A 9,664-nucleotide genomic window follows, 5' to 3' on the forward strand; every position below is an offset into this window, starting at 1 on the left:
GGGGGTAAGATGGACAGGTGGCAGGGAGCAACTACTAGGAGGGAAGGAACCCCCCATTTTTTTGGTGTTGGGGTTTGAACCCAGGGGTGCCTTACCACTGAGCTACCCCAGCCCTTTTTTAATATTTATTTTTAGGTGTAGTTGGACACAATACCTTTATTTTATTTTCATGTGGTGCTGAGGATGGAACCCATGGCCCCACACGTGCTAGGCGAGCGCTCTACCACTGAGCCCCAGCCCCCGCCGCCCTTTTTATTCTGAGACAGGGTCTCCCTGAGTTGCCCAGGCTGGCTGTTAAGGTGCAATCTGCCCAGCCTCCTGGGCAGCTGGGACTACAGGTGTGCGCCACCTTGCCTGGCTCCACATTTTGGGCAGCTCCAGTGGGAAGGGGTGAGGCTGGGTCTGGGAACTGCCCAGGTGTTGGGGGCTGAGCCTCGAGGGGGCTTGGCCTGGACAGAGCCTTAGCTAGAGGCGCAGTTAGGACGCCCCACTCCCTGACCTCTGCCCCGAGGGCGGCTTGGTCTTGAGGGGTGTCTGCCCTGCTGGCCCGTCTCTACCTCCATGTTCCCTTTGTTTTCTTTTTTTGGAAGCCGTGGCCAGGGAGCAGGGCCTGCCTTGCTGGGGTGAATATTTAATAGTCAGAGCAGTTTCTCAAGTGGAAAATTGGAACGGGGCCCAGGAGGCCTGGGGCGGGAAGCTGCACTCCCCTCCCGGCACCCCAGACACGCCCGAAACACTCCCAGACACCCCGCCCCCGCTGCCAGGCTCCTGTCCCCCATGGGTGTGCTTGTGAAGTGGGGTGGTAAATAGAGAGCTTCTGGCTGGATTCCTTCTTGCATGAGGCCTTGCTCCATGGTTGAGGTGGATGGTGGAGCTGGAGTTGACCGCCACTGGACAGGAGTTTGGGAAGGGATGCATCACTGAACATGGGGTTCTGGAAGGACAGCAGGACAGAAAGGCAGTCAGGGTGCCAGGGACACACAGCGGACAAGGCAAATGAGGGGCCTCCCGAGGCCTGGGCCTCCCTTCCTTTTAGCACAGGGAGGCAGCGGTCAGTGCTGGGCCTGTCTGCAGGCACCGGCAGCCAAGTGTCAGCTGAGTCAAGGCCTCTGTGTCTGCAGCTCAAGCCCTGGTCCTCCCCTGCTCTAGTGGAGTCAGAGCAAGGCTAGCCTCTCCTTGCCTGCTGGACCCCCTGACCTCTCCTTGCTTTCTGAGAGCTGGACCCTCTGTGCGCAAGGAAGAATGAGGCCTCCTACAGGGCACCTGGAGACAGGACCCCTGTGGTGACTTCCTCCCCGCCCAGCCTTGCTCCTGGTGCAGCAGCACCGACAGCTCTGACACATCCCCCGGGAATGCTCTGCTCCTACCGTGGCATCCATATCAGCTGATTCACCAGGAGCTGCCCACCCCCTCCCTGCCTGCCCCCTGCCAATGCCAGTTCCCATGGTGACGCTAAACTGGGCTGTGGGTCCCGGTGGCTTTGAGCTAGGTCTGCCTGTGCAAGTGGGCGCCAGGACACATCTAGGTCCCAGGGTCTGTGACGTGGCTCAGCAGTTACCTGTGGCTCTTCTACAGACTTAGCCTGGCCACTGAGCCTGGCCACATGGAACAGGGGTCCAGCAGTGGGGTTCCTGGGAACTGAGGCAGGAGGGCAAGGTCTCCTGGGCTGTCAGGTAAGCTTACTGTGGAAATGGACACTGACCAGGGGCAGGTGGTGGGGGTTGGCAGCTGTGCCTCCGTTCCCCTCCCCTCAGGGGACAGTGGTCCTGAGCGCAGAGCCATGGGCTCCCAGCCTGACCTTAGCCTTTCTGCAAACCTGCTGCCCCTGCCGGCATCTGCTACTCACCAGCTTGGGCCCAGGGCTGCAGAGCAGGCCATCTCGTTTCTGAGCAGGGAGCGTGCCCCAGGCAGAGCAAATGGCTCATGCCTGAGCCTGGGGACTGCAGAAGGCCTGGAGTGGGGTACCGTCAGTGCCTTACGGCAGAGCTTGAGTTGGTGAGGGCTGTGCCAGGAGGGGAGGTCATGGCCTCTGGGCCACCCAGCAGTGGGTGGCTTTGCAGGGCCCTTCCTCCAGCTGCTGTGAAGTGGGCATGTCCCAGCTGGGACCCCAACAACCATGTGATAGCCCAGGACCCCAGGCAAGTTGGCTGGGAGTCAGGAGGCCCCGTGCAGCTGCTGGGGTGGGTGGCTAGTTTGGTCAGCACACACAGGCTCAAGGGGACAGTGGCAGCCCATGCTGCTCGGGGCCAGCATTCCTCACCAGCTGGGCCAGCAGCTGGGCTCCCTCTGACCAGCCTGCATTGCCTGGCGTGCCCTGGGCAAAGAGCTGGCTGCCTGGTGGGGCAGTAAACAAAGTCCCCAGGTGAGAGCTGGGAGTGGGGCACAGGAGTGGCTGCCAGCCGGCTGTGGCAGTGTGAATAGAGTCATCTCCTTCTGTGACTGTTAGTCTTACATCAGGGCCTGGGGGGTGCCTGGTGCCGCCCTTGCCTTCCAGGACTGGGGTGTCCCTGGGTCTCTCATCCCATTTCCCTCTGCCTTCTCCTTACCTTAGAGCCTTCCGACTCACCTGGGGCCCTTCTCTTGCTGTCCCTCACCTCAGGGTGCCTCTGGCTCCCAAGTCCCAGTAGAAGTTCTGGCTCCCTCAGCTGCTGCAGGAAGCCCCCTCTCTGGGCCACCATGCCGGGCAGGGCTGTGGGTGCAGGCCATTCTGTGCTGACCCCCCCGGGGATGGCGGGACCCCTCCCAGCCCTGGAACCTTGGGCTCGGCTCCTCTGCTGTGAGGGCCTGCTCCAGCCTGCCCATGGGAGCAGGTACCCACTTCCAGCTGGGCCCTGCCCACTGGGCTTAGGGCACAGGGCGTGGCAGCCCTGGGATCCCTGCATATCTGCAGCCAACACAGCTGCTCTGTCCTGCCCAGGCTTGCTGGATGCCCAGAGGCACGAGCTGGGTGCTGAACCCTGAGGAAAAAGGGGGAGGTGGCAGGAAGGGGCAGGCCAGGCAGCTGAGCTCTGGGTGGTGGGTGATTGGGGTCACTGGACTCAGGAAGAGTGTTTCTCGGCCACCATTCGAACGGGAAAGGGTGTGGTTTGCTAAACATGCTGGGGCCCAGCCACACCAGGCTCATGGGTGCCCTGGAGCTTTGACGGCTGGGAGCTGTCAAGTCAGGGCCCAAGAACTGGAAGGGTATTTTGGGCCAGGCTGCCCTCACGGGTGGCAGCAGCCACAGCCACTTCCCCAAGGGCCCAGCTTGGCCACCCTGGGGTCTCCGGCCTGCACTTGGAAGGTACCTCCCTGCCCCGTCGCTTCATGCCCAGCCAGGCCAGCTCTGAGCAGAGTCTCCCTGAGGAAACTGAGGCAGGGCTGTCTCACAGCAGCCATCCGCACAGCAGGGACGCACACGCTGGGCTGCAGCGGTGACTCAGGAGGGCGTTTCCCCTCCGAGTCAGCTGCCTGGGCTGGGGGGCACTCAGGGTGGGGCCCCCGGCTCCCCAAGCTGAGCTGGGGAGGCTGGCCTAGCTCCTGGCCTGTGCGGGACCCGCCCAGCCCCTGCCTGAGGAGGAGGCCAGGAGGGAGGGACAGTGGAGGAGGGCTGTGCAGGGGAGGAACCAGGCGGGGCAGTCAGGGAGGCAGCCAGCCCAGGAATCTCTTCTGGGCCAGCTGGGAGAGCGTCTGAGGCCTGGCCTCCTCCGTGAGGCTGCTCCCTGCCCTGGGCAGCCTGTCCCCTTTCAATTTCAGCCCTGCGGCACCTGCCCCCTCACCACTCAGCAGGTCAGTGGGGGCCAGATGGGCTGCCGGCAAGGGGGGATGCAGGGGCAGAGCTGGCCTGGGCATCTCCCTGATGCCCTGTTCTGTCCCCGAACCCACTTCTGGCTAATGTTGGGGGCAGGGCTGTCGGTTCACAACAGCTCCTGCTAGCTGGTGCCAGGGCCAGTCAGGCTGGGCAGCCTGTCGGCAAGGGGCTATCTCAACTCCAAGTGGCCTCAAAACCAAGAGGCCCTGCAGCTCCCAGTTCCTGGAACAGTCTCTGGCCACCACACCCCAGGGTGTGCAAGGTGTACACAGGGCTCAGGAGGAGACCCTGGCCCTGGCCAGTCAGGGGCGGTGCCTCTCATTTGAAGGGAGCCTTGGCTAGGGGTATGTTGATGCCAGGGCACTGGCATGGCCATTTGGCAGCAGGACAGATTCCCAGGGCCAGCTGCATGTCCTGGGACGGTTCTAGGGTAGTAGTCGCTGACCTTGTCTGGCATAAGGGGACCTGGGTTGTGGAGGTGGCTCGGCAAGGCCTGCTTTGCTTTCCTGGAGCTGCCAAGGTGGACTCTTGGGCCTCAGGTGGGGGCCGCCCCTCTTGGTCACAGTGTCCTGGCATCTAGGGTTCTGGCCTTTCTACCCAGACTCAGTTGACGTCAGGGATGGGTGGGCATGGGAGGTGCACTGCTGGCTGCTGGATCCTGGGCTCACCTGCTGCCCTCTGGCCCCGGGACTAATCCCGCTAAAGCTGGGCAGGGCTTAGTCCTCGCCAGGGGTTTTGACCAGCTCCTTCCCTTTCCCTGCCCAGTGCACACCTCACACTAGCATTTATTATGCACCGACTATGTGCCAGGCTCTGAGTGCTTGGTGAGTATGGTGCTCTGAAGACCAGAACTAAGGAGTGTCCAGAATCAATGGCAGAGTGTCACCTTGTGAGTTCACTGAGTGAGGACACAGCATGTGAAGTCCAGAGGCAGGAGGGGGCGGGGCCCCAGGTGGAAGCAGAGAGGGATTTTAGATGGATGGCAGCAGGAACTACAGAGATTCTTCTGGGAGAGGGTGATGTGAACACCCGGTGGGCCAGGAGCCCTGGCCCCAGGGCTGCTGAGGCTGGTTCCCCACTCGGCCTCCAGCGCCTGGCTCCGTCTCCACATTCACAATAATCTCCAGAAACATCAGGGGTGGGGGCAGGCCCCTGACTGCCTGGGGTGTTGCTCATAAGGTCAGAGGGTCTCGTGACAGTCAGCCGAGCTTGGCAGTTTCCCTGAAGTCCAGGATGTGGTGAGGCAGAGCTGCAGGGGCGAGTCCTGTGGGCGCCCAGTGAGGGCAGGGCGGCGGTCTCCTCTGGGAGAGCCTGCTCACTCCACTGCCAGAGCCAAATTGGGGGCTGTCCAGGGTGTTGGGCAGGGCGCTCAGCCACACAGGCCTCTGTACACACTCTCTCAAGTGGATGGAGAAAGGAGCACCTCTGCAGTGTCCTGTCCCAAGGACCCTGTTGCCCTGGTGACATGCAAACAGGCCCACCACACGGGCCCAGCCTGGAGGCCAGAGCTCACCCTGGGTGGTGGTTTGGATGCAAACTTGAGTTTTGTTTAAGTGAACGCTCCACCTATGTGGCTCTGCTGAAGAGGGCCTGCGGGCCAGGTGTTGTAGGGTCATCTGGGGTGGGATGCCCTTCTCTGCAGTCCCCACTTGTGTCCCTCCCTGTCCCCTGGGCCAGTACCTACCCTCTCCCAGCCCACTGCTCAGGCCCACCCTGAGATATTCCAGTCACTGGAATCAGCTTTTCTGGGCCGGGGGCTCCCCTGGGGCTCAGGAGTGTGAGGGGCTGAGCTGGGTCTCCTCCCAGCTGGGGTCACACCTGCAGGAGTGTGAGGCCCTTTAGAGGAGCTGGGGGACTCCCAGGAAGAGGCACTGTGGAGGCCACAGACACCAGCACCCAGGACAGCTGGGCCCAGCCCAGGCGGGTCCCCTCCATAGCCTCCTGTGGAAAGTGGGGCTTTGTGACTGCCAGCCACAGTGTCACTGTCCTAGCCACAGTGCTCTCCGATGGGCTGTTTGCAGAGCTTCTGGTGGGCAGGTGGGTGGGATGCCTGTCCTGTGCTCTGGGGCCTGAGGCCATGCAGCTGGTGGAGGTGGGGACACAGGGTCTTCCTCTCCCAGGCGGGCAGGGCGCTGGGCAGTCCTCCTGCAGCAGGCAGGATTTCCCCCTTCCTGTTTGTGCGTCCCAGGGCCAGGCCCACGGCAGCTCCTGGGCACTTGGGCCCCTGGCTCCTGGCTGCGCTGCCTCCTGGCCTCTGCTGGTGGCGCTTCCCAGGGTGGCTAGGAGGGAAGACTGGCTACGCGTGGGCCTTCCTGAGGCTGGCAGTGGGCCAGGCCCCCAGGCCAGCTGGGCAGGGCTGGTTGGGCCTCTTCCTTCCCTCCTCCCCCTCCCGGGTTCCCAGCGCAGGGTGTGTCCTGCTCCCAGTTGTCAACACCTTTCCTCACGGCCCACCGCCCACAAGACGCCCCTGAGCAGATTTAGGTGCAGCTTCCCAGGGCCAGGGGTGGGTCCCTGCCTGACCATGAGGGGCCTCACGCGGGGCCCAGGACCCTCTAGCAGCCGTGGGTCTGGGCTCCCTGCCTGGAGGTCCTCTTTTCCAAGGAGCTGCCTTGCAGACCCCTGTCCTGTCAGCCACCCACCACCCCGTGCGAGATGCAGCCTCTCATTGGCTGTTTTGTCTGACCAGAAGGCCGCCAGGAGACTCAGAGGGAGAGGGTGGCTGGGTCTCTGGGTGTCCTGAGGAGCTTCTCAGGCCAGCCCCCTCCCAGCCCAGGGACCCCAGGCCCACCCAAGACTAGGGGAGTTGCGATGGGCCAGGTGGCCCAGGGAGGCCCAGAGCGGCAGTACCTAAAGGTGACCTGGGCAGTCAGTGGCCAGCATGGGGTGTGATGGGCTCCCACCATGGTGAGTCCCAGCTTCTGCCCTGCACTGAGCCTTCCTCAGCCTCAGTTTCCTCACATGTCACACACCAGGCATCAGCCTAACAGCCTGGGGAAGGAGCATTTGCTCTGGGACAGCAGAACGGGAGCCTAGCTCCTGAGGCTAAGGCTGCCCAGCTGTTGTCCAGCTGCCAGAAAGGGGAGCTGCTCAGAAACCCAGAGCCCCCCACCATACCTGCCCTGTCCTGCAGTCCTGGCCTGTGGCTGTGGCTCAGATGGGTCCTCTGGGGAACTCTGCAGGAATGGGGTGAGGGGCAAAGTGGGGCGCAGGCAGCTGTTTGGGAGGCAGTGACGGGGCATCAAGTATTCCAGTGGGAGCATCAGGGGACCCTGGGGGTGGCAGACTGGTGCCTGCCAGTCAAGGCAAATGAGATGGCCCTGGGAAGAGGCCCCATCTGGCCCAGGTCAGAGCTGTGCAGGAGAAGACTGCCCCCCACCTGGTTAGGGAGTGAGGGTCTGCGGGGGGACCCGGGGGGGGGTGCCAGGAGTATTGGGGACTTGAGTGGACCCCCTTGCCCAAGGTCAGACTTGCAGATGGGGAACCAGGGTTGTGGTTCTCCCATGGAGCCCTGGAGGCCAGGGGTCTGGGCCTGGCCACTGGAGCAGTGGGAAGGAGGTGGGGCAGGAAGTAGGGTGGGCCCCAGCAACTCTGGCATGACCCAGAGTATCTGCTCTGCCTTGGCCTCCTCTCCGTCTCTCCCGGCAGAGCCAGTCTCAGAGGCTGTCCCCTGCCCTCCAGAGTCACTTTGTGGAAAGACATGAAGGCCCAAGAGGAAGCAAGGGAGGGCCAGGTGCTGTTGGGATGCACAGGAGCAGCCCAGATGTGGCTCTGCAGACAGGAGCATCCAGGGCCTGACACTCAGGCGGGGTAAGCAGGCTGGACCCCGGTATCCACGAGGAAATCTGAGCTCAGGGTCACACAGCATATTGGTCAGAGACCAGCAGCCAAACCCAGACTCCTGCCCAAAGTGGGCTTCCCCATCTCCTTGGGTCCCAAGGGTAGGGCTCCTCCCTGTGGAACAGGAAGCACGGGGTCCCAGAGGCCAGTGCTGCACCCCACAGGTCAGATTTGCACAGGGGTCTGCTCTCCCTGATCTGCAAAGTCTGGCCCAGGGTCCTTAGGAAACTCGAGGCCCCTGGGCAGGTGGGCTGGAGAGGCACTTGTTCCTCTCATCACAGCAAGGTGCCTCAAGAAGGAGGCGGTCCCTGAACACGAGCCTGTGTGCAGTCCCACCAGCATGGTTCGTCCTTGCAATATGCACTAAAATCCAAGGGGGGTTGGGCCTGAAATTCTGTTTGTGGGAAGATTTTATTTATTTATTTTTTCTGTCTCAATAAAGCCTTATTCACAAAACCTGTCCGTGGGCCAGATTAGGCCTGTGTAGTTTACCTGATTTTATTTATATGTGTGTGTGTGTGGGTGTGTATTTAGTTGTAGATGAACCTTTCTTTTTTTAAAAAAAATACTTTTTATTGTAGTTGGACACAAGGCCTTTATTTATTTATTTATCTTTATGTGGTGCTGAGGATGAAACCCAGGGCCTCACACAGGCGAGGCAAGTGCTCACCACTGAGCCCCAGCCCAGCCTGAGAGTCCAGAATGAGCATGGATGAAGGAGGGAGTCACTGGGCCGGGTGCAAGATGGCAGGTTGGGTTTGGAGGGAGGTGGCTGAAGATGGACAGTCCTAGTCTCTTTTTTGAGACAGTTTCTCACTAAGTTGCTGAGGCTGGCCTCAAACTTAAACCCTCCTGTCTCGGCCTCCTGAGGCACCAGGATCCCAGGCATGGCCACTGTGCCTGGACAGTCTCTGGGATTCCCAGTGTCCCGTGCGGGCAGTGGTCCCCCGGAGTGGTGCTGTTTGGAATGTCCGCTGCTTGCGCAGCACTGACTGTTTTTACAGTTGATCTGACTCTTCCCATTCGTTGGCATAAAGTTCAGAATTTCCTCATTTTGATTTTATGTGAAATTTTTAAATTTTTATGAGAAAGAACACAGATTATGCAGCTATCCCAATCACAGGAACCCTTTGGGAAGCTGGCCGCCCAGGACTTCCAACGGCAGCGGGGCACCTCCCTGGTACCTTCTCTTAGTACCTTCTCCTACGCGCCGTGTTTGTGAGCTCCACCGTCCCGCAGGCCGGGAGTGGTCCACTCATCCTCATCCTCGGTGTTTCTCAGTCCACTCTTGACCGACATCTGAGCCTTTCGGGTTCTTGGGTGCTGTCAATGGGACAGCTTTGGCCACACCTCCTTGGCTCTTGAGTGGCTGGGCCACAGGGAAGGTAGGACATGGTGGCTGTTTGCCAGAGGCTGTACCAGTTTGCCCCCAGGCCTGGGACAGGGCAGGTCATGCTGCGCATCCTCGTCACTATCAGATGGCCAGGCTTCGCTGGTGGGCTGTGGCTTCAAGTGGCACTGCCCTTGAGAGGAGTGTGCCGGGCACTGCTCTATGTGGCACTGCCCTTGAGAGGAGTGTGCCGGGCACTGCTCTATGTGGCAAGTGACCAGTCCACTCTGGCCAGTGGCCCTTCCAGTGCTGCTGTTCTATTGGGTTGTTTTGTCTTTTCCTGAGCTGTGAGAGCTCGGTTCCTTCTGGAAGGAGGACCACTTTTTCTTGCGCTAGTTGGCCATTTGCACATCTTTTGTGAAATGCTTGTTCAGATTTACCTCATTTTCAATTACAAGTTTTTGGATTAATATATAAACACACATATAAATAGCAATGTGTGTACTAGCTGAGTGGTAGAGACATAATGTGTATTTTAGTGTTTCATTTTAATTACACTATTGACATACTGGCTAACCCAGGGGCGCTTAACCACTGAGCCACATCCCCAGCCCTTTTGTACCTTCTATTTTGAGACAGTCTCACTAAGTAGCTAAAGGTCTTGTTAAGCTGTGAAGGCTGGCTTCAAACTTGTGATCCTCCTGCCT

At 60.4% G+C, this 9,664-nt stretch overlaps 1 long non-coding RNA gene across 1 annotated transcript; it reads right to left on the reverse strand.

The window, feature by feature from the left end:
- Window positions 1–112: 112 nt before the first annotated feature.
- LOC139703262 (uncharacterized) lies at window positions 113–2,860 on the reverse strand. Its single transcript, XR_011705664.1, has 2 exons — window positions 2,595–2,860; window positions 113–934 (listed from the first exon to the last, which is right to left on the reverse strand). It is a non-coding gene; the product is annotated as an uncharacterized lncRNA (long non-coding RNA).
- Between the last annotated feature and the right edge of the window lie 6,804 nt (window positions 2,861–9,664).

This window comes from Marmota flaviventris, chromosome 2 (assembly GCF_047511675.1).
Source record: "Marmota flaviventris isolate mMarFla1 chromosome 2, mMarFla1.hap1, whole genome shotgun sequence".
In the NCBI taxonomy this organism is placed as follows: Eukaryota; Metazoa; Chordata; class Mammalia; order Rodentia; family Sciuridae; genus Marmota; species Marmota flaviventris.